The sequence below is a fragment of the Leptodactylus fuscus genome, chromosome 1, assembly GCF_031893055.1.
Source record: "Leptodactylus fuscus isolate aLepFus1 chromosome 1, aLepFus1.hap2, whole genome shotgun sequence".
In the NCBI taxonomy this organism is placed as follows: domain Eukaryota; kingdom Metazoa; phylum Chordata; class Amphibia; order Anura; family Leptodactylidae; genus Leptodactylus; species Leptodactylus fuscus.
This window is the reverse complement of record NC_134265.1, coordinates 213,075,245-213,098,522: the sequence shown is the minus strand read 5'-3', so window position 1 is coordinate 213,098,522 and position 23,278 is coordinate 213,075,245. Positions and strand designations below refer to the sequence as shown.

Here is a 23,278-nt window from a genome sequence, read left to right as displayed (position 1 = left end):
CCGTAATGACCCAAGTATAAGCCGAGGCAGACTTTTTCAGCACAAAAACTGTGCTGCAAAACTCGGCTTATACTTGAGTATATACGGTAATACAAAGTAATTCCAAAAAAAGTCCACACAAAAATAGAAATATATTTATACCCAAAAATAAAAAAAACATAAGGATAACACAATTACAAAAAATAATAAGTCATGGAAAGTCATGTATCACAGTACGCTAACCACATGTGTAAAACCATAGTATAAATAACCAATACGAAATCATACATGTACACGTTTGCAAAACACCATTAGAATAAAGTGAATAATTGGTTATAGATAGCAAAAAAAAAAAAAAAAAGTAGTTACCAGCAAAATAGCCAGGAAGAAAGTTTACACATGAAAAATACATATAAATAAAACACACCAAACCCAGAACATTGCGTTGCGCCCGACGAACGTTTCCCTCACCACTTGGGCTTCGTCTACTAGACTTCCCAAGCATTACCATAATCCATGTATATTTTTTATTTTTGGATATTAACCCTTTCGCTGCCAGGCACGTACACTGTACGTGCTCCCAAGTTGGCACTTCAGTAGCGGAGGACGTACTTCGTACGTCCTCCCTACTAATGCCGATATCTCTGGACTGCATCAACATATCTTGATGCTTTAAAATGCATTTTAAAGAGACTCATCTTTAAAATGATACCAGGGACTTGATGATTTTACTTACAGTTTTGTAGTGATTCACTGTTGAAAACACTATTTGGCATTGAGATCCAACTGCAGATCTCAATTCCCGACAGCGTTTCAACAGTGAATTTCTCCAAAACTGTACATCCAATCATCGGAGTTCTTGATATCATTTTAAAGATGAGATTCTCCTCCTTAAAATGCAATTGAAAGCATCAAGATATGTTGATGCAGTCCAAAGATATGGAGCTCCAAAGTGTCCCCCTCCCCTCTTGTCTAAGCAAGCAATTTGCGATCTAACAAGAAAGGAAGAGGGACACGGAGCAGCCCAGCAGAGAGAGAGAGACACACAGAAACGATCTCTCTCTCTGCATAACTTGTATGTGACAGCAGGAGGGGGGTGGCAGGGACTCTATTGTCCCTATTAACCCTTCTCCTGCCAATCAGAGCGTATACTATACATTTGTCTCTGATTGTCACATACAATTATAATGTAATTCCCCCCTAAGCTTTTCTAGTGGGGTATTCTTATGTTATACCTCCTGAACATAACCAGGAAGTTTGTTGGCACTGTGACCTAGACGTTTACCATTGTCCAGGTCGCAAGCCAAAAAAAAAAAAAAGTCGCACCAAACACTTACACAACATATACATAAAGTCGCAAATAAAGTTTACATTTCACCCAATCCCTGTCCTGTCTATACCTGAGCTTTCTACAGTAAAATACGTCTCTAGTGATGTCCGTTACACACTTAAATAATAGTAATAACGATTATCACTAGAGATTAACGTATAGTTTGCTAAAATTATTATAGGGGGATGGAAAATAACATTTTTATGTAAAGTCCTATTTAATTTGCATGCACAAAATGGGATGGCGCATTTCTGCGATTTTGGCATTCTTTAACACCCGCCCCTGTAAATATATACATGTGTGGTATGTATGAACTCCTCACATATTGCAGTTTTGTGGACAGTACATTATGTTTGCAGAAAGGGATTTCTTTAGCCACACTTTAGTGGCAAATTTGAATTTTTGTGCAATTTTTGCTAGCAATCTCTGTTTGCGGCAAAGTTGAATGAAGGTGGTTGCATATATAAACTATTAAATTGTGTTTTTATATACGGTATGCTGTGTACTCTGAAAAAAGTTAGATTTTGGTATCACAGTCACAGTTTGGTAGGTGCAGTATAGCTTTTTAACATATTAGTGAACAGCAGCAAAATCCTGCTTGTCTTCTGTATTCGTGTTTTTGGGAGTCTGAGCTCTTGTTGTAGTTGATGTTTGCGGTACATATAGTATACAGTGCCTACAAGTAGTATTCAACCCCCTGCAGATTTAGCAGGTTTGATAAGATGCCAATAAGTTAGAGCCTTCAAACTTCAAACAAGAGCAGGATTTATTAACAGATGCATAAATCTTACAAACCAAAAAGTTATGTTGCTCAGTTAAATTTTAATAAATTTTAAACATAAAAGTGTGGGTCAATTATTATTCAACCCCTAGGTTTAATATTTTGTGGAATAACTCTTGTTTGCAATTACAGCTAATAATCGTCTTTTATAAGACCTGATCAGGCCGGCACAGGTCTCTTGAGTTATCTTGGCCCACTCCTCCATGCATATCTTCTCCAAGTTATCTAGGTTCTTTGGGTGTCTCATGTGGACTTTAATCTTGAGCTCCTTCCACAAGTTTTCAATTGGGTTAAGGTCAGGAGACTGACTAGGCCACTGCAACACCTTGATTTTTTCCCTCTTGAACCAGGCCTTGGTTTTCTTGGCTGTGTGCTTTGGGTCGTTATCTTGTTGGAAGATGAAATGACGACCCATCTTAAGATCCTTGATGGAGGAGCGGAGGTTCTTGGCCAAAATCTCCAGGTAAGCCGTGCTATCCATCTTCCCATGGATGCGGACCAGATGGCCAGGCCCCTTGGCTGAGAAGCAGCCCCACAGCATGATGCTGCCACCACCATGCTTGACTGTAGGGATGGTATTCTTGGGGTCGTATGCAGTGCCATCCAGTCTCCAAACGTCACGTGTGTGGTTGGCACCAAAGATCTCGATCTTGGTCTCATCAGACCAGAGAACCTTGAACCAGTCTGTCTCAGAGTCCTCCAAGTGATCATGAGCAAACTGTAGACGAGCCTTGACATGACGCTTTGAAAGTAAAGGTACCTTACGGGCTCGTCTGGAACGGAGACCATTGCGGTGGAGTACGTTACTTATGGTATTGACTGAAACCAATGTCCCCACTGCCATGAGATCTTCCTGGAGCTCCTTCCTTGTTGTCCTTGGGTTAGCCTTGACTTTTCGGACAAGCCTGGCCTCGGCACGGGAGGAAACTTTCAAAGGCTGTCCAGGCCGTGGAAGGCTAACAGTAGTTCCATAAGCCTTCCACTTCCGGATGATGCTCCCAACAGTGGAGACAGGTAGGCCCAATTCCTTGGAAGGGGTTTTGTACCCCTTGCCAGCCTTGTGACCCTCCACGATCTTGTCTCTGATGGCCTTGGAATGCTCCTTTGTCTTTCCCATGCTGACCATGTATGAGTGCTGTTCACAAGTTTGGGGATGGTCTTAAATAGTCAGAAAAGGCTGGAAAAAGAGATAATTAATCCAAACATGTGAAGCTCATTGTTCTTTGTGCCTGAACTACTTCTTAATACTTTAGGGGAACCAAACAGAATTCTGGTGGTTTGAGGGGTTGAATAATAAATGACCCTCTGAATAAACTTTTCACAATTTAAAAAAAAAAAAAAATTAAACAAAGAAATAACATTCTTTTTTGCTGCAGTGCATTTCACACTTCCAGGCTGATCTACAGTCCAAATGTCACAATGCCAAGTTAATTCCAAATGTGTAAACCTGCTAAATCTGCAGGGGGTTGAATACTACTTGTAGGCACTGTATATACACATTGTATACACCATAAGCTATTATTTTAAAAGTATTTTGTATATGAATGTGAGATTGAACATGAGTTTTAGGTGCAAATATGTGTTTTAGCGTATTTTTTCAAAAAATTATTTGTGTTGGTCGCAAAGTTGCATGAAGGTGGATGTGGCTATCGATGACCCATTAAGACATTTGTAATCTTCAGGTTGTCTACTTTCAAAAAATATATAGGGTTTAGGGGTTCACTTACTTTTCATTGTGTGTAATCCCTACATTTTATAGGATGATACTTTTTTAACATTTCCAGCTTCAAAGCAGAATTTTGTTCCTTCCAGTTCTAGCGATTTTCTGAAGACACGTGCATGCGGGTTCAGGCCATAGTGATATGTATGAACTCTGCACATGTTGAACTCTTATTTTTAGGAGGTTTGGTGCATTTAATTTTTTGTTTGGTTTCTGCTTTTAACAACTAATATACACTCACCTGCCACTTTATTAGGTACACCTGTCCAACTGCTCGTTAACACTTAATTTCTAATCAGCCAATCACATGGGGGCAACTCAGTGCATTTAGGCATGTAGACATGGTCAAGACAATCTCCTGCAGTTCAAACCGAGCAGCAGTATGGGGAAGAAAGGTGATTTGAGTGCCTTTGAACGTGGCATGGTTGTTGGTGCCAGAAGGGCTGGTCTGAGTATTTCAGAAACTGCTGATCTACTGGGATCTTCACGCACAACCATCTCTAGGGTTTACAGAGAATGGTCCGAAAAAGAAAAAACATCCAGTGAGCGGCAGTTCTGTGGGCGGAAATGCGTTGTTGATGCCAGAGGTCAGAGGAGAATGGCCAGACTGGTTCGAGCTGATAGAAAGGCAACAGTGACTCAAATAGCCACCCGTTACAACCAAGGTAGCCAGAAGAGCATCTCTGAACGCACAGTACGTCGAACTTTGAGGCAGATGGGCTACAGCAGCAGAAGACCACACCGGGTGCCACTCCTTTCAGCTAAGAACAGGAAACTGAGGCTACAATTTGCACAAGCTCATCGAAATTGGACAATTGAAGATTGGAAAAACGTTGCCTGGTCTGATGAGTCTCGATTTCTGCTGCGACATTCGGATGGTAGGGTCAGAATTTGGTGTCAACAACATGAAAGCATGGATCCATCCTGCCTTGTATCAACGGTTCAGGCTGGTGGGGGTGGTGTCATGGTGTGGGGAATATTTTCTTGGCACTCTTTGGGCCCCTTGGTACCAATTGAGCATCGTTGCAACGCCAAAGCCTACCTGAGTATTGTTGCTGACCATGTCAATCCCTTTATGACCACAATGTACCCAACATCTGATGGCTACTTTCAGCCGGATAATGCGCCATGTCATAAAGCTGGAATCATCTCAGACTGGTTTCTTGAACATGACAATGAGTTCACTGTACTCCAATGGCCTCCACAGTCACCAGATCTCAATCCAATAGAGCATCTTTGGGATGTGGTGGAACGGGAGATTCGCATCATGGATGTGCAGCCGACAAATCTGCGGCAACTGTGTGATGCCATCATGTCAATATGGACCAAAATCTCTGAGGAATGCTTCCAGCACCTTGTTGAATCTATGCCACAAAGAATCGAGGCAGTTCTGAAGGCAAAAGGGGGTCCAACCCGTTACTAGCATGGTGTACCTAATAAAGTGGCCGGTGAGTGTACATTTATTTGCATTTTTTCATAAAACATTCACTTTAAATCAAAATTGCATGGAGGTGTCTGTTCGTATACAGTACCAAGTGGCATTCTGACAATGCTGCAGGTGTCTACTTTAAGAAAATATATAGGTATGGGGGGGTTGGATGCTTTTTTAATGTTGCAATTTAGGTTTGATTTGTCCATCTCAAAACTGTGAAAATTGCTCTGGCTACTGGAGGTGCAAAATTTCCAGAGACCCTTGGCAGCAAAAAGGTTAAAGGCATCCTATCATTACACAGTAAGCAACCATTTTCTTGTGGCCTGTGGGCATGTACAGTCGGCTCTGCCCGAGGCCTAGAAGTTTGACTCCCTGCTTCGGAAGAAAACGCGTAAAGAGGCCCTTACTGAAGAAGACGGAGGCGGTGCTGGAGAGTTCTCTCACAGCATTGGGGACGCCCCCAGTGCTGCTTCAGCGCTGGGGCCCGCCCCTAGTGCTAAGAACTCATTTGCATACCGACGAAAACCGGGATTTATAATGAACGGAGGCGTGGAGAAGACATCTAAAGGTAGGAGAATAGCCTTTCTTAAGGCTATTCCTATGTGTTAGTCACAAGAAAAATTGTGTTTTAATGATAGGATCCCTTTAATAAATTTCTATTTTTATAGATTTCAATAAGTTTTAGGCGAAGTACATCTCATATCACAATCAACAAGCGCTCATATGGCCACAACGCCAGAAAATAAAAAAATCTAGCTTGTACAATGTGAAGGCAAAGACCCCCCAAAATCACCAAATCGCTAGCAAACAACTGCCTGCAGCAGGTAGGAAGTTTATAAGCTCTGCGAGTGTATATAAGGGGACACCCCATATTTACATATTTATGAGTGAGAATACACCAGCGCCAGTGGCGTAACTACCATGGTAGCAGCTGCCACAGGGCCCGGGACATTAGGGGCCCGGCGACTGCCGCTACCCCTGCGGGTTTTTTTTCCTTAATAGGCTCCTTAATATCCCCACTTTGGGACCCCCCAAACAGAAACCTATACGCATTAAAAAGCGGATACTTTCAGGGTCTCCAATTATTATACTCTGGGGCCTGAAAAGACCCCAGAGTATAATAATTGTTCATGGGTATTCATTATGGGGCATCATGGTGTGTGTAGGGGCCACTATGGGGCATAATAGAGCGCGCAGGAATGCGGCGGAGGTCGGTCGGTCAAGGTCTTTAGAGTCAGTCAGGAAGGGGTGCCGCCCATGTCAAAAGTTCGCCACGGGGCCCCGCCATTCCTAGTTACACCACTGACCAGCGCTGATCCTCCAGAATCCCCACACACACGTCATAGGAGCTAGCGGGAAAATCGTATGTTATTTGGTGTATTCAATTTACTCCGCACAACTTACATATTCACTTTTGAAAAACAAATTCTCACTACACTACTTGATGAATTGAGGGGTGCAGTTTTCAAAATGGGGTCATTTTCTGTCGGATTTCTAATTTATAGTCACCTCAGGGGCAAATCTGCAATCTTAAAAGCTTCTTCCCTTCTGTGCCCTGCTATGTGCCTATCAGCAGTTTATGCCCACATATTTCACCTTGTTGTACCTTGGGAAATCCCAGTTAACCAATATATGTGGGTATAAACTGCTGTTTGGGCACACAGCAGGGTGCAGAAAAGAAGCAGCGCTATTTGGGTTTGGGAACGGTTTGGCTTTTAGATGCCATGCCACTTCCTGAGATGCCAGTAAAGTGGAATCCCCCGGCATGTGACCCCATTTTGGAAACTACACCCCTCAATGAATTTATCCAGGGGTACAATGAGCATTTGTGCCCCCCCCCCCCCCCCCAAGTGTTGCATCAATTCTCCAGACATGAATGCATCATCAGCTTTGCAGAGTGAAAATGACAACTTTTGCAGGAATACATTATTTCATTGCACAATATGTTCTGCCCAGCTTGTGTCAGAGACAAATACTAAAAAAAACTGTTGTACCAAGGATAACCCACTTAACAATTTTGGGAGTGTGTGTCTCTGCTGTCACAATCTGGGCACAACATATCGGGCACTGAAATAGTATATCTCTGGAAAAAATTGCAATTTTAGCTTTTCACAGCGCACTTATTTGTGGAAATTAAAATAATGAAATACTCGAGGGATATGCCCCTTCATATATTCCTTGAGGGGAGTAGTTTATAAAGTAGGGGGTGCATTTTTTTTTTTGCCTCAGACCCTCTGCAATGGCTCACAAATGCAGTGTAAATGACCAAACTAGGCCTCAAATAAGCATGGTGCTTTTTAATTTTTGAGCCTTGCCTTATTTGAACAAAATCAATAACAAGATAATAAGGTTGCCCTATAGGTTATTAGCCACAAATAAGGGGATAGGTGTATATCCAAAAAAATAGGGTTAAAAAAAATAAACTTTATTAGGCTGCGTTCACACAGTTTTTTGTTCAGTAATTTGGTCAGGAAACTGACTCAAATTCCTCCTCCAAAAAAAAAATCACCTGTCAGGATCTTGTTTTGTTGAACTCTTTTTTGCCAACAGTCAGATGGAGTTTTTTTTCCTGCCTGTGACTTACCCTGATTTCCTGATTCTTGATTATTTAGCATGTGTGTTCTGATTACCCTGTTGCCTGAGTATTGTTTTCAGAAGCCTGTCTTCTGCAAGGTCCTCAAGCTCAAACTGTTCCAAGTTGTAAAAGAAAAAATATATATCCTTGTACCGTGTTAGCCAGTGGATATGAAATGAAAGAAATTTTCTGAGAGAAGTCCTCAGTAGTTGATACCTTTTTTAATGGCTAACTCAAAAAGTTTTTTGATGACATATCGAGCTTTCGGGACTACTATAAAGGTCCCTTCATCAGGATGGTATAACACAATGTCTGAAGGTAGGCATATATATATACAGAGAAATGGAGTGTTAGATGCAAAAATTCTCTTTTGGTGACTGCATCTACCTACAGCAGAATGGCACCGCAATGGGGAGCAGAATGGCGCCACAGTACGCTAATCTCTTCATGGCCAAGCTTGAGAGTGACTTCCTATCCACCTGCACCACCAGGCCTCTGGCCTACTACCGTTTCATTGACGATATCCTAATCATTTGGACCGGGTCTGAACAGCAGCTGAAAACCTTCCATGAACAATTCAACCAGTTCCATCCCACCATCAACCGGACGCTCAATCACTCCTTCTCAGAAATAAACTTCCTAGACACAGTCATCAAGATACAGGACAACAAAATTGAGACATCACTGTATCGGAAGCCGATTGACCGCCCTACCTACCTAAGATGGGATAGCTTTCATCCGAAACACAAAGAAATCCATTGTCTACAGCCAAGCCATCAGATACCATTGCATATGTTCAGACCCGGTGGACAGGGACAAGCACATTGGGGGCCTCAAAAACACATTCTTGAGGCAGGGCTACCATCCAAGAACAATTGATAACCAAATCACCAGGGCCACCAGAATACCAAGATCAGAGTTATTAAAATACAACACTAAACAGGAGAACACTCGGGTGCCCCTGGTTGTCACATATAACCCCCACCTGGAGACGCTGAGAGGTATCACACGCAAATTACATCCACTACTGCAAAAAGACAACCATCTAAAATCCATATTTCCAGAACCCCCTCTCCTGTGTTACAGACAGCCACCAAACCTCAGGAATATGATTATTAGCAGCTCACTGTCACCTCCAACTAACAAAGGAACATTTCCATGTGGACAGAAGAGGTGCAAAACCTGCCCGCACATACTGACCACGGACAAAATAAAGATCCCGAACTCTGATCGACACTACAAGATCCCAGGTAACTTCACCTGCAGCACACCTAATGTAGTGTATTTGATATTGTGTACTAAGTGTCCTGAGGGCCTGTATGTAGGTGAGACAGGACAGTCACTTAGGATGAGGATGAACTCACACAGACATACGATTAGAGAGCAAAGAATGGACCTCCCGGTGCCAGAACACTTCTGTAATCAAAATCATAATATGACCCAGGATATGAAGATCCTGGTACTAAGGGGGAATTTCAAAACAGAAAAGATCGCCTCATATGGGAATTTAAACTTATGACGACCCTTTGCACTCTCCAACAAGGTTTAAACAGGGCCCAGGGTTTTATGGCCTTTTATAACCACTAGACACCACGTCACTGATCAAAGAAGCCATAAACCCAGAGAACTTTCCTGCGAACTGATATATATGTGTTTTTTTTAAAACTGTTTATGTTCTGTTTTCCATCTAACACTCCATTTCTCTGTATATATATGCCTACCTTCAGACATTGTGTTATACCATCCTGATGAAGGGACCTTTATAGTAGTCCCGAAAGCTCGATATGTCGTCATCAAAAAACTTTGAGTTAGCCATTAAAAAAGGTATCAACTACTGAGGACTTCTCTCAGAAAATTTTGTTCCAAGTTGGTTAATTACCTGCAAGTTGGTTGCTACCTAGAACCACTACCCCCAGCAAGTCCTCCTGCTACTAAGACTTGCTATCCACCCGGTCCAAAGGAGCCGTGGAACTACAGCCTCCAGCAAGCCCTCCTGCTGAGTATAGGACCACTGCTTCCGGCCAAGCCTCCCTTCCTTCCACAGAACGGACTGTAAGTCTATATGTGTATTACTATTGCTAGACTCACTGTCCCCAGCCATTGGCCTCTAGAAAATAGGGTATTGTGGCATCGCCTCACCATACAGTCCAGTTTCCTAACCAAAAAACTCCATGTGAACTCAGCCTTAGTATAAAAAAGTTAAAATTGAGAGTAATTACTCCCTCTAAACACCAAGTAAAATCTAGCAGTGAATCGCTAGAGTAAATAAAAAATATTGGCTCAGAGTACTTGTTTCTAATGTACTGATATATTTTAGTTGTCTGCAAAGGAAGCCAAAGAGGATTCTCCCATTCCCCAATCCTTCCTATATAGCAGACCTGGGCACGGCAGAAACCCCTCTCCAGGCAAAAGGGTTTGCAATAGAAAAAACAATCCAGGCTGTCAGCAACTTGTATGGATGGAAAATGTCCTTTTAATGGAAAAAGCAGTACACCACGTATTGGTCCACACAGGGACCGATACGTGGTGTACTGCTTTTTCCAATAAAAGGACATTTTCCATCCATACATGTTGCTGACAGACCGGATTGTTTGTTCTATTCCATGTTCAGTTAGAGCCTAGCCGCGCAGGTATTTATTTTTGTATTTTTTCGTTTTGTTGCTGCACTACCTTTTTTGAGTGAAAATAAAACACAGGCTCGCTCCCATGCACTTATCCCCTCCTCCTCCCCTTCCCCCCCACTATATCCCTTGAAGGGTCTAGTTACCAAATGGGGTCACTTTCTAGAGGTTTCCACTGTTTTGGCACCTCAATGGCTTTGTAAATGCGACATGGTGTCTGAAACTGATCACAGCAAGATCTGCCCTCCAAAAGATCATTGGCGCTCCTTCCCTTCAGCTTCTCGCTGTGTGCCTATATATCTTTTTACATTCACATTGGGGGTACTTATCTAAACGGGAGAACGAATTGTGGGATGCATTTTCTCCTTTAAAACCTGGTGAATATTAGGGCTATATGAACATATTAGCATACCTCCCAATCGTCCCGATTTCCGCGGGACAGTCACGATTTGGGTGACATGTCCTGCGGTCCCGGTTGGAGGGAGGTATGTCCCGATTTCAACTTAGATCTGCGTCCAGAGGACGCAGATCTGAGTTGAACACATATGCGGCTGAAGCAAGGAGCTGACACAGGTCAGCTCCTCACTTCAGCCGCATGTGTCAGCGAGAGAGAGACGCAGCGGCGAAGCGAGCACGCGAGCAGCTTCAGCCGCATGTGTCAGGGAGAGAGGCGGGCAGCGGCGAAGCGAGGAGCTGACCTGTGTCAGCTCCTTCCTTCAGCCGCATGTGTCAGCGAGAGAGGCGGGCAGAGAGCGGCGAGGGAGCGGAGGAGAAGGTAAGTTTAATGTGGAGGTGGAACGTGACACTGGGGGCAGAGATGGAGAGGACGGCATGACACTGGAGGCAGAGATGGAGGGACATGAATCTGGGGGCAGAGATGGTGGGGACAGGAATCTGGGGGCAGAGATGGTGGGGACAGGAATCTGGGGGCAGAGATGGTGGGGACAGGAATCTGGGGGCAGAGATGGAGAGGACATGAATCTGGGGGCAGAGATGGAGAGGACATGAATCTGGGGGCAGAGATGGAGAGGACATGAATCTGGGGGCAGAGATGGAGAGGACATGAATCTGGGGGCAGAGATGGAGAGGACATGAATCTGGGGGCAGAGATGGAGAGGACATGAATCTGGGGGCAGAGATGGAGAGGACATGAATCTGGGGGCAGAGATGGAGAGGACATGAATCTGGGGGCAGAGATGGAGAGGACATGAATCTGGGGGCAGAGATGGAGAGGACATGAATCTGGGGGCAGAGATGGAGAGGACATGAATCTGGGGGCAGAGATGGAGAGGACATGAATCTGGGGGCAGAGATGGAGAGGACATGAATCTGGGGGCAGAGATGGAGAGGACATGAATCTGGGGGCAGAGATGGAGAGGACATGAATCTGGGGGCAGAGATGGAGAGGACATGAATCTGGGGGCAGAGATGGAGAGGACATGAATCTGGGGGCAGAGATGGAGAGGACATGAATCTGGGGGCAGAGATGGAGAGGACATGAATCTGGGGGCAGAGATGGAGAGGACATGAATCTGGGGGCAGAGATGGAGAGGACATGAATCTGGGGGCAGAGATGGAGAGGACATGAATCTGGGAGCAGAGATGGAGAGGACATGAATCTGGGAGCAGAGATGGAGAGGACATGAATCTGGGAGCAGAGATGGAAGAGGGACATGAAACTGGGGGCAGATGAAGGGTGTATATGAAACTGGGGGAGAGATAGAGGGGGGACATATAATTTACAGGTGACTGTAGGAGGATTATACTGTGTGCGGGCACATGAAAAATTAACGAGTGGGTGGAGTCAACACAAAAGTGGGTGGGGCTAAATTTGCACGCCGCACATTTTGTCCCTCTTTCGGTTCTTCAAAAGTTGGGAGGTATGTATTAGTAAAAGAAAGTGAAACATTTAAATTTCACCTCCATTTTGTCTTCATTCATGTTAAACATGCATAGTGTTGAAATACTTGGTAAATGTTGTTATGACCTATTTAAGGGGTGCAGTTTTAAAAATGGGGTTTCTAATACAGGGGGCTTTCAAAACCCCTTCATAACTGTATTAAGCCCTAGAAAAATGGGTTTTGGAAATGTTCTTAAAAATTGTTGTAAACTATTCAATGTTCGTTATTCGTTTCGAATAGCCGCTCAATATTCGACTATTCGAACGAATATCGAACCCCATTATAGTCTACGGGGGAAAATGCTTCATTTCAAGGGATCCCACCATTCGACTCAGAAGGGTTACCAAGTCCACTATGACACTTCAGCAAATAACACCTCTGCAATGGAACTGGGACAGCAGGGGAAGCATGCCTGGGGGCATTTCCACACTCAAAAAACCCTCTATCAAAGTGGGAAAATACCTGGAAACCTTCTTTCTTCCCCAAATGGATGGACACCAACCCAAATTTAAGCTCAACAAACATTAACAAGCACCCCTTTAAATCACATTGCCCCTGACAACCACAGATGGAATAGGCAATGAGAAATCCAACAGTACCCACCCTGAACTGTCATTGTGTATGTGTGTGATATGGTAAGACCTTCCAAAATTCACTTTTTTAGGTTTTTTTTTAATATAGATTAATTTTCTATAGAAAAAAGGGGAATTTGGGGGGGCTTTATAACTTTATTCATTTTTTTCAAACACTATTTATTTTAAACTTTTTTTGTGTGTCCCATTTAGGACACTTGATTCAGCAATGATTTCACTGCTGAATCAATGTTACAGGCTTGAGACACAGGCTGCACGAATCTCCAGTCTCTAACAGGAAGTCAAGCGATGTAGACGCATCGCTTGACTTCCTTAGTACCCGGTAGGATCAACCAGGTAACGGGGGGGGGGGGGGGGGGGGGGGGGGCTCAGTCAGCCTGGGGTCACTGGTCAGACCCCAGGGTGCATATTTTACATATCAACCGCCCCCCCCCCCCCTTCCCCGATCTCACCGCGGGAGGTGCCGATAATATCGCAGAACCGCTTCAGTTCCGTGATCATGTTTGATCACGGAACTGAAGGGGTTAAACTCCGATCAGAGACAAGTTTCGATCGGAGAATATAGGGCACAGTGTTAGCTATAACATATAGCTAACACCTGCTACCGATGCCGCCCGCAGGACCATTTACCTGCGGGCGGCATCTGATGTCAGGGAAAGTTTGATACGCTACACGTTCTGTAACAAACTTTCCCTGACATGGCTGCTACATGATTGGGACCTGATCATGTCTCCGTGGACCCCTATTAGTGCTGGGTCCACAGAGCTCCCGACGCAATGAGTCGATTCTCAGCCTGCACTGTGAACAAGCAGACACCGGGGATCCCCGGCTGCATCCCGCGATCGACCCATACATCCTTTGCGATCGACCGGTAGATCGAGATCGACGTATTGGGCACCCGATGTATGGGCACACTGTAGGGTCCAGAACAGAAAGAGCGCTATTGGGATTTTGGAGGGCAGACTTTGCTGGAATCTGTTTCAGGCACCATGTCGCATTTGCAGAGCCCCTGAAGTGCCAGAACAGTGGACCCCCCCCCCACCCAAATGACACCATTTTGAAAACTAGACCCCTCAAGGAATGTATCCAGGGCTATAGTGAGCACTTTGACCCTACGGGTGTTTCACAGATTTTTTTACCATTGAGACACGAACATTTAAAATTATTTTTTTTTTGCTGATATAATGTCATTTTAGCCCCCAATTTTTCATCTTCAAAAGGAGGTAAAGGAGAAATTTCAACCCACAATTTTGCTACACAATTTCTACTGAATGCAACAATACCCCATATGTTCTGGTATACTGATATACGGATACATGGCAGCACTCAGAATGGAAAGAGCGCTAATTGGGTTTTGGAGGCCAGATTTTGCTGGAATCATTACCAGGCATTATGTCCCATTTGCAGAGCCCTCAAGGTGCCCAAATAGTAGAAACCTCCAAATTGTGACCCCATATTAGAAACTAGACCCCTTGAGTTATTCATTGAGGGGTATAGTGAGTATTTTGACTCCATAGGTTTTGCATCAAACAAAAAAATTTTAATATTTTTTTACACAAGTGTCATTTAAATGCAGTTTTTTCCCCCCATAACGCATGAAAATGAATAAAAACACCCCAAAATAGAGGACCCCATTTCTCCTGTGTTCAAAAATGTAAACTTTGTGGCCTTAATCCTATGTATGGACGCACGTTAGGGCCCAAAAAGAAGGGAACACCAACTGGATTTCAAGACACAATTTTTGCTTCAAAATGTTCAGGCCCATTGCACATTCAAACAAGATTTGAGTTACCAAAGCAATTGAAAACCCCAATAAATGACACCATTTTATAAACCCTGTAAGGTATTCATTGAGAGGTATAGAGAGTATTTTGACCCTATAGCCGTTTCACAGATTTTACTAACCTTGGGATGTGTTGGTTAAAAATTACTAAAATGTCCCTTTATCTCCAAAGTTTTTATTTTCACAAGGGGTTAAAAGAGAAAAAGCCCCCCACAGTTTATTACACAATTTCTACTGAACACAGCAATACCCCATATGTGGCCATAACCTGCTGTATGGGGACAGGGTGGGGCTCAGAATGGAAAGAGCGCTATTTGGCTTTTGGAGGGCAGATGTTGCTGGTGCCATGTTGCATCAGCTGAGCCCCTAAAGTATCAATATAATGTAAACCCCTCAAAAGTGAGCCCATTTTAAAAACTACACCCATCAAGGAATGTATCAAGGCGTATTATCATTTTCAGCCTAAAAACGCTTCCCAAAAATTAATGTACAAAATGAAAATTGAAATTTATAAAGAAATCTGCCATTTCGGTGCCCAATACATTGCTCCCACTTTGTGTTGTCAGAGACCTGCACTCCTAAAACTATTAAGGGGCCATCCTGAGGGGTAAAAGATTATATATGTAGGTGTAAACTGCTGCTTGGGTACACAGCAGAGCTCAGAAGGGAAGGAGCGCTATGCGGCTTTTGGAGTGCAGATTCAGATGTTTGGTATCTGGACGCCATGTCATGTTTGTAGAGCCTGTAAAGGTACCCGAAAAGTGGATTCCCCAAAGGAGTGACCCCATTTTGAAAACTGCACCCCTCAAAGAATTTATCAGGGGGTGTAGTGAGTATTAGTATCCCAGACGTGACTGCACAGCGGATGGCAAAGAGGGCTTTGCGAACTGTACGGGGGACATTGCAGACACCACATTCCTTACTATGTCCCAGTAGCTCCTATGATTGGGGGAGTCACTCTGGAGGTCACTTTGGGGGGTCATTTCTGGTGTCTGTTCCCTCATAAGCTGTAAATCTGGAGTGTCCGCTGATATCCGCTTATATATTCCCTTCCTGCCGCAGCCAGTTGTGTTCTAATGATTTGGCGATTTTGCGGGTTTTTGTCTTCACATTACTAGATGCTATATTTTCTATATTTTCCTGGTGACGTGGCCATATAAGGGCTTTGTTTGTGGGATGAGATGCATTTTGTAATGACACCATTTTTGGGTGCCTACAATTTATTGAATACATTTTATTAACTTTTTTTTGCTGGATTTAAAAAAATAAAATCAATTTTGGCATTGCGTTTTACCTTGTAAATTTTTCGCCATGCAGCATACCTTATAAGTAATATGTGACCTTTATTCTGCGGGTCGGTACGGTTACGGTGATACCTCATTTATTTTTTTTATGCGATACTAATTATGCAGAACAAAAAGACATTTGGGGACATAAATCAGTGATTTTTGCATCGCCATCTTCTGAGAGGCATAACATTTTTATTTTTTCGTTGACAGTGTTGGTTGAGGGCTCATTTTTTGCGTGACAACCTGTGCTTTTTATTGGTACTGTTGTAGGGTACATACAGTCCTATGAAAAAGTTTGGGCACCCCTATTAATCTTAATCATTTTTAGTTCTAAATATTTTGGTATTTGCAACAGCCATTTCAGTTTGATCTATCTAATAACAGATGGACACAGTAATACTTCAGGATTGAAATGAGGTTTATTGTACTAACAGAAAATGTGCAATATGCATTAAACCAAAATTTGACCGGTGCAAAAGTATGGGCACCTCAACAGAAAAGTGACATTAATATTTAGTACATCCTCCTTTTGCAAAGATAACAGCCTCTAGTCGCTTCCTGTAGCTTTTAATCAGTTCCTGGATAAAGGTATTTTGGACAAACAATTCAAGTTCAGTTAAGTTAGATGGTCGCCGAGCATGGACAGCCCGCTTCAAATCATCCCACAGATGTTCAATGATATTCAGGTCTGGGGACTGGGATGGCCATTCCAGAACATTGTAATTGTTCCTCTGCATGAATGCCGGAGTTGATTTAGAGCAGTGTTTTGGATCATTGTCTTGCTGAAATATCCATCCCCGGCGTAACTTCAACTTCGTCACTGATTCTTGAACATTATTCTCAAGAATCTGCTGATACTGAGTGGAATCCATGCGACCCTCAACTTTAACAAGATTCCCGATGCCGGCATTGGCTACACAGCCCCAAAGCATGATGAAACCTCCACCAAATTTTACAGTGGGTAGCAAGTGTTTTTCTTGGAATGCTGTTTCTTTTTGGACGCCATGCATAACGCCTTTTTTTATAACCAAACAACTCAATCTTTGTTTCCAAAATGAAGTTGGCTTCTCCAAATGTGCTTTTGCATACCTCAGGCAACTCTATTTGTGGCGTACGTGCAGAAACGGCTTCTTTCTCATCACTCTCCCATACAGCTTCTCCTTGTGCAAAGTGCGCTGTATTGCTGACTGATGCACAGTGACACCATCTGCAGCAAGATGATGCTGCAGCTCTTTGGAGGTGGTCTGTGGATTGTCCTTGACTGTTCTCACCATTCTTCTTCTCTGCCTTTCTGATATTTTTCTTGGCCTGCCACTTCTGGGCTTAACAAGAACTGTCCCTGTGGTCTTCCATTTCCTTACTATGTTCCTCACAGTGGAAACTGACAGGTTAAATCTCTGAGACAACTTTTTGTATCCTTCCCCTGAACAACTATGTTGAACAATCTTTGTTTTCAGATCATTTGAGAGCGGGCTGTCCATGTTCGGCGACCATCAAACTTAACTGAACTTGAATTGTTTTGTAGAAAGAAATGGTCCAAAATACCTTCATCCAGGAACTGATTAAAAGCTACAGGAAGCAACTAGGGGCTGTTATCTTTGCAAAAGGAGGATGTACTAAATATTAATGTCACTTTTCTGTTGAGGTGCCCATATTTTTGCACCGGTCAAATTTTGGTTTAATGCATATTGCGCATTTTCTGTTAGTACAATAAACCTCATTTCAATCCTGAAGTATTACTGTGTCCATCAGTTATTAGATATATCAAACTGAAATGGCTGTTGCAAACACCAAAATATTTAGAACTAAAAATGATTAAGATTAATAGGGGTGCCCAAACTTTTTCATAGGACTGTATGATATTTTTTTTTTTTTGTTATATATTCTTTATTTTGAACAAGTTTTCTCAATTTTACATACAAAACGCATAATATAGCACAAAAGATTACAAGTATAATGATACAGAAAAAGACATTAACTAAAATATAATGAACAGAGAGACTAGTACATATGACTTTATGATCACCTTTTATAGCATATTTTCTTAGGTGAGATGGCGAAAAATGACTACTACGGGTTTTTTCCATTTTTTTTTTCCCGACATTCACCATGTACATTAAATATTGTTTCTGTTTTATTGTACAGAATGTTACGGATATGAGGATACCAAATATGCATTGTTTTTATTAATTTTTAGCGTTTTTTTATATAATTCATTTTATATAGAATAAAAAGGAATTGTTGGGGCTTCATAACTTTATTAATATTTTTCAAACACTTCATTTAGTTTTCACTTTTTTTTTTTTTTTTTTTTTTTATGTGTCCCTTTTAGAACACTTGATTCAGCAATGATTTCACTGCTGAATCAAGGTTACAGGCTGGAGACACAGGCTGCACGTGTCTCCAGTCTGTAACAGGAAGTCAAGCGATGTAGACGCATCACTTGACTTCCTTACTACCCGGGCAAGATTAACCAGGTAACGGGGGGCTGATGCAGTCTGGGGTCACTGGTCAGACCCCAGGGTGCATATTTTACATATCGGCACCCCCCGATCTCGCCTCGGGGGGTGCCGATAACATTGCGGAACCGCTTCAGTTCCGTAATCATGTTTGATCACGGAACTGAAGGGGTTAAACTCCGATCAGAGACAAGCTTCGATCGGAGTATGTACCCTGTTTCCCCGAAAATAAGACTGTCTTATATTAATTTTTGCTCCCAAAGATATGCCATGTCTTATTTTCAGGGGGTGGCTTATTTTTTTCAAAGAAGAATTCACATATATTGCTAAATATAAAAATTAACATTTATTAAATACTGTACAGTATAAAAATATTTTTATAAATTTGTAGAGCAGGCGATTTTGGACACAGGGATACCTAATATGTACGGTATGTGTTTCACAATATTTACATACTTTTATATGTGTTCTAGGGAAATGGGTTGATTTGAATTTAATACTTTTATTTATTTATTTTTTTTTAATATATATATATTTTTTTTTTTCCATTTATTAACCCCCTGTAATACATTACAGACAGGCAACCTGCCTTCAAAAGAAATGACGATTTTTTGCAATGCAATTGCAAAGGTCTAATGACTAATGCAATGCATTGCATTAATGATCAGACCTTTGCAATTGCAAAAAAAAAAATCGTCATTTCTTTTGCAGGCTGCATAGAGCAGCCTGCAAAAGAAAAGCACTGCAGACAGGCCGGGGAGCCTTTACAAGGCTCCCGGCTATCATGCCAACGTGACGTTGGCTCTGGAGCATGCTCCAGGTGCCGGCGATCACCGGCGCCAGAAGGGTTAATGCCCACGGTCGGTGTGGGCACCGACCGGAGGCATTAGCGCTGGATGTCTGCCGACACCAGCAGACACCAGGCGACTATGGCGGACGCCCGACTCCCGGGTGGCCACCATAGTTAAACACCCGGCAGCCGCCATAGCCGCCTGGTGTTTGCTGGTGTCAGCAGACATCCAGCGCTAATGCCTCCGGTCGGTGCCCACACACACACACACTTCCATAGAAATGAATGGAAGCGCCCGGCACACAGATTAACCCCCCCCCCCCCCCCCCCCCCGCTTGCTGGCTACTTCCATTCATTTCTATTCAATATGTCTTACTTTCGGGGGAGCGCCTTATATTAGGCAAGGCAGCAAAATGTCTGCCATGTCTTACCTTCGGGGTACGTCCTATTTTCGGGGAAACACGGTAGAGCACGGTGTTAGATATAACATATAGCTAACACCTTGCTCCCGATGTCGCCCGCAGGACCATTTATCTGTGGGCGGCATCTCATGTCAGGGAAAGTTTGTTACTGCAACAAACATTCCCTGACATGGTTGCTACATGATCGGGACCTGAATCTATCAGGTCTTGATCATGTCTCCGTGGACCCCAGCAGCTATTAGCGCTGGATCCACGGAGCTCCCGACCCTTGGGGAGACTCGATCCCCATTTTAAAAGGGTCAGTTTATAAACGTCGGCGCGGCACAGAGCCCAAGCCGCGTCGATGTTTATATACAGTCAGCCGTCGCGAAGCGGGTAAATTCTCGGCCTAAATATAGGAGAGCCTCACTTTGTGGGCATTACAGCTGAATGCTGTGCACCGTGTTCCATGTGCACAAAAAAGCCGGCTGCTGCGATACCACTGTTCTGGCTGCTACGGGATGAGCTGGGAGAGCCAACTCCCCGCAGCATATGCACAGCGGGCATCTCCCAGCATATCCTACATCAGAAGGGACAGTAGATACAACCTACAGTATCACAGCAGAGGCAGCCGCCGGCTTTCCTGTGCACACAGAACATCGCGCACAGTGTTGTGCTGCAATGGTTTTTGAGTGATGCATTAGGGAGCCTTCACACGGAGTAAATGCGCGTGTATTTTTGCAAAAATACACGCGCATTTACTCCGTGTGAAGGCTCCCTTATTTTTTGGGGGTGCCTTATATTAGGCTATTAAACAGAAACCTCCCCCATGCCTTATTTTCGGGGGATTACCTATTTTCGGGGAAACACGGTATACTGTGTCTACTCAGTGGTTCTTACCGGTAACTGTCAAATTCAGGTCAGCTGTGCCCTTGGCACAAACAGGTTTCAGAAGGCTTGCGTAGTCTGCCTAGCAGCAAGGTTGCCAGCTGATTGGCCAAAGGCGGGAAGAAGAACCATTTAAAAGGAGATCCCGCTCCACAGCTGATTGGCAGTTGCTGTGGACAAAAATGGAGCAGCACCTACCCACCCTCTCTTTGGATAGATGGCAAATATAACATTTACGGTGCCTGAATAGCCTTTTGAAAGGCTATTCACGCATATGTGGGGCTCTACCAGCATGATTTTGCTGATAGAGCCCCTTTAATGCTTTCAGTATTCCATTTGGAATACCAAATACAGATTTGAACGAGGCCTTAATGAGGAAGTTTAATCTCCCAGCTAACACTGGAGGGACTGGTTTACAGATAAGGTCTGATAAATTGGTGGTCATTTATGGTTCAGTCGTTATTTATTAGTTATCCATTTTAATTCAGCATATCATTCTACTTTATTTAACCCCTTAATAAACACATTACAGCATATATTACCCAAATTCATGGTTTGAGTGTCTTATTTACAATTTATATGCATATTTAGTTATTATTGGGGGAGTGAATCGGTGTGTTTATTCCCATCTGACTTAGTATGAGGGACCACCTGCTGTATTCACGCCAAAATAGACCAACTAGGATTGCATATGAGGGGCAGAATTAGTTTCGACATCAACAACGCAACATCCACAAAACGTTAAGAGGTAGCTTTGATAGAGTATAATGGGAAGAAAAATTTGGGTGAAAGGGGTGATCTTCTGGAGAGGTAGATAGGTGTGCGTGGGGGGAGTATATATAGACACACAAGAATAAAAAAAAAAAAAAAAAGTGAACACACACATGATTTCATCACTACGCACACCCAGCTACACTACACAAACAAGGGACCCAAAGCTGCCCATAGGAATATGGAGTACAGGAGCTGATGTAATCTGTGCTGGTCATTAAATACGGATCGTTTCTACTGCCAATCTAATAACACACTTATCCAGGTATAAGCTGCTCCACCACACACTAACAAACATTCGCCAAAAATACTACATCACCTCTGGAATTAAACTTTGCTTCTTGCCTCGTTTGTCTCGCAGTCGTGCTTTAATAAGCTCCGTCTCTCAGCTATTATTGGTTAAGACGCCTGCCCCGTTGCACCGTTCCTGAAATGTGATATGCTGAGGGCTCTCCCTTTCATTATACGAGTATGAGGTAAAGGTAGACGTTGATAGGATGGAGCCATTAAACACAGACTTGAGTGGAAAAAGATCACAGACTGATTGGTGGAGGAATCAGTCGCTCAAACAAACAGCATGTTAGGCTGTGCTTTTCTTTTTACTCTCCAATCATTAATCAGATTCATCCTAGTGGAAGGGTTTTCTTAAAGGAACAGATAATGCCGGAAATAAGGCTACAAAGAAGGACATGATCACATGTTGTGAACAGCTAGAAATATGTCAATAGAGTTTTTGATGTAGTACTATATGTCCATATGTCCCTAGAGCAATTTTTCATACGGATGACTTATATACAGGATAGGTATCAGCTAACCTTCCAGCATTCAAGGGACAGAAAGAAGGATAATGTATAATGCTCCTATAGTCTCCCTAACATTATATGCCGCCACATTAAAATGTTCCCCTTCAATTGTCCCCACAGTATAGGTCCCTCTCCTGCTACCCCAGTTTAAACTGGGGGCAACTAGAGGGGGAAATTAATGTCCCCCTCCAGATGCCCCAGTTTAATGGCTTCCTCCATCTCCAACCCCCACGTTAATGACCCTCTTCATCTGCACGTAAAAAAAAAAAAAAAAAAAAAAAAAACACACACACTGACACTCACCTCGCTCCCCTGCTACTCTGTAGAAGTTTCTGCAGGTGCAATGTGAGTGATGTCATCATATTGCGCCCACAGCACACAGGGGCAGAGCAGTGAAGCAGGAACTTTCCACAGTTGGCTCCTGCTTCATCCACCATTGTGTTCAATTCCTCCAGACTTTGAATTACAGCCCAGACATAACTACTAGAGATGAGCGAGTACTATTCAAAACGGCACATGGATCCTGCAAAGATCAGCTGCTAGAGCCGCTTCCATGTGTCAGAAGCTCCTAGTGACAAAGATGTCAACTATGAAGATCCATTCAAAGGGTGATTTGTGTATTGCATTGTGTGGCAAAAGTAGGAGTGGCCTTTTACAGGGATGTGTACTGAATAAAAAAAAGATACAGCTAAAGGGGCCATGATGAGGCTGTGCAGAGAGTAGGGCTGTGATGGCGAACCTATGGCGCACATGCCATTGGTGGCACTCAGAGCACTCTGTGGGCACCCATTTCTGGAGCAAATTGTACTATGTATGGGCCTCTGTGGAGTGGATTGTACTGTGTGGAGGCTCTTCACTATTTTTAACACACCATATCTGTTTTATAGGAGACAAATTATATTATTACAGACCATCCGTAATTGGCCACAATTGTGGATCCACGCAGTATTAAAGGGGTTGTCCCATGAAAAGCATCCTATCTATACTGCTAGTTTATGTGGATTTAAGACTTTTCCTAAATACATTGCTTTATCAAAACTGCTTTGTTTGGCCGCTATCTTAATTTATTCACTTCATTGTTGACACTGCATTTCTATGGCCACTGGGCTTATCTGCTCAGTTCCCAAGTGATGTAGCTGCCTGCTCTCAGGAGGGGAGGAAG

The 23,278-nt window shown here is 43.2% G+C and overlaps 1 protein-coding gene across 3 annotated transcripts in view; it reads right to left on the bottom strand.

Moving 5' to 3' along the window:
• The window catches only part of HMG20B (high mobility group 20B), a 362,656-nt gene extending 340,875 nt beyond the window's left edge, over positions 1 to 21,781 (bottom strand). For all 3 annotated transcript variants that reach the window (XM_075283656.1, XM_075283657.1, XM_075283658.1), the window contains exon 1: positions 21,633 to 21,781. The gene's annotated coding sequence lies outside the window, so the exon portion shown is untranslated. The remainder of the gene's footprint in view (positions 1 to 21,632) is intronic.
• Positions 21,782 to 23,278: the final 1,497 nt, after the last annotated feature.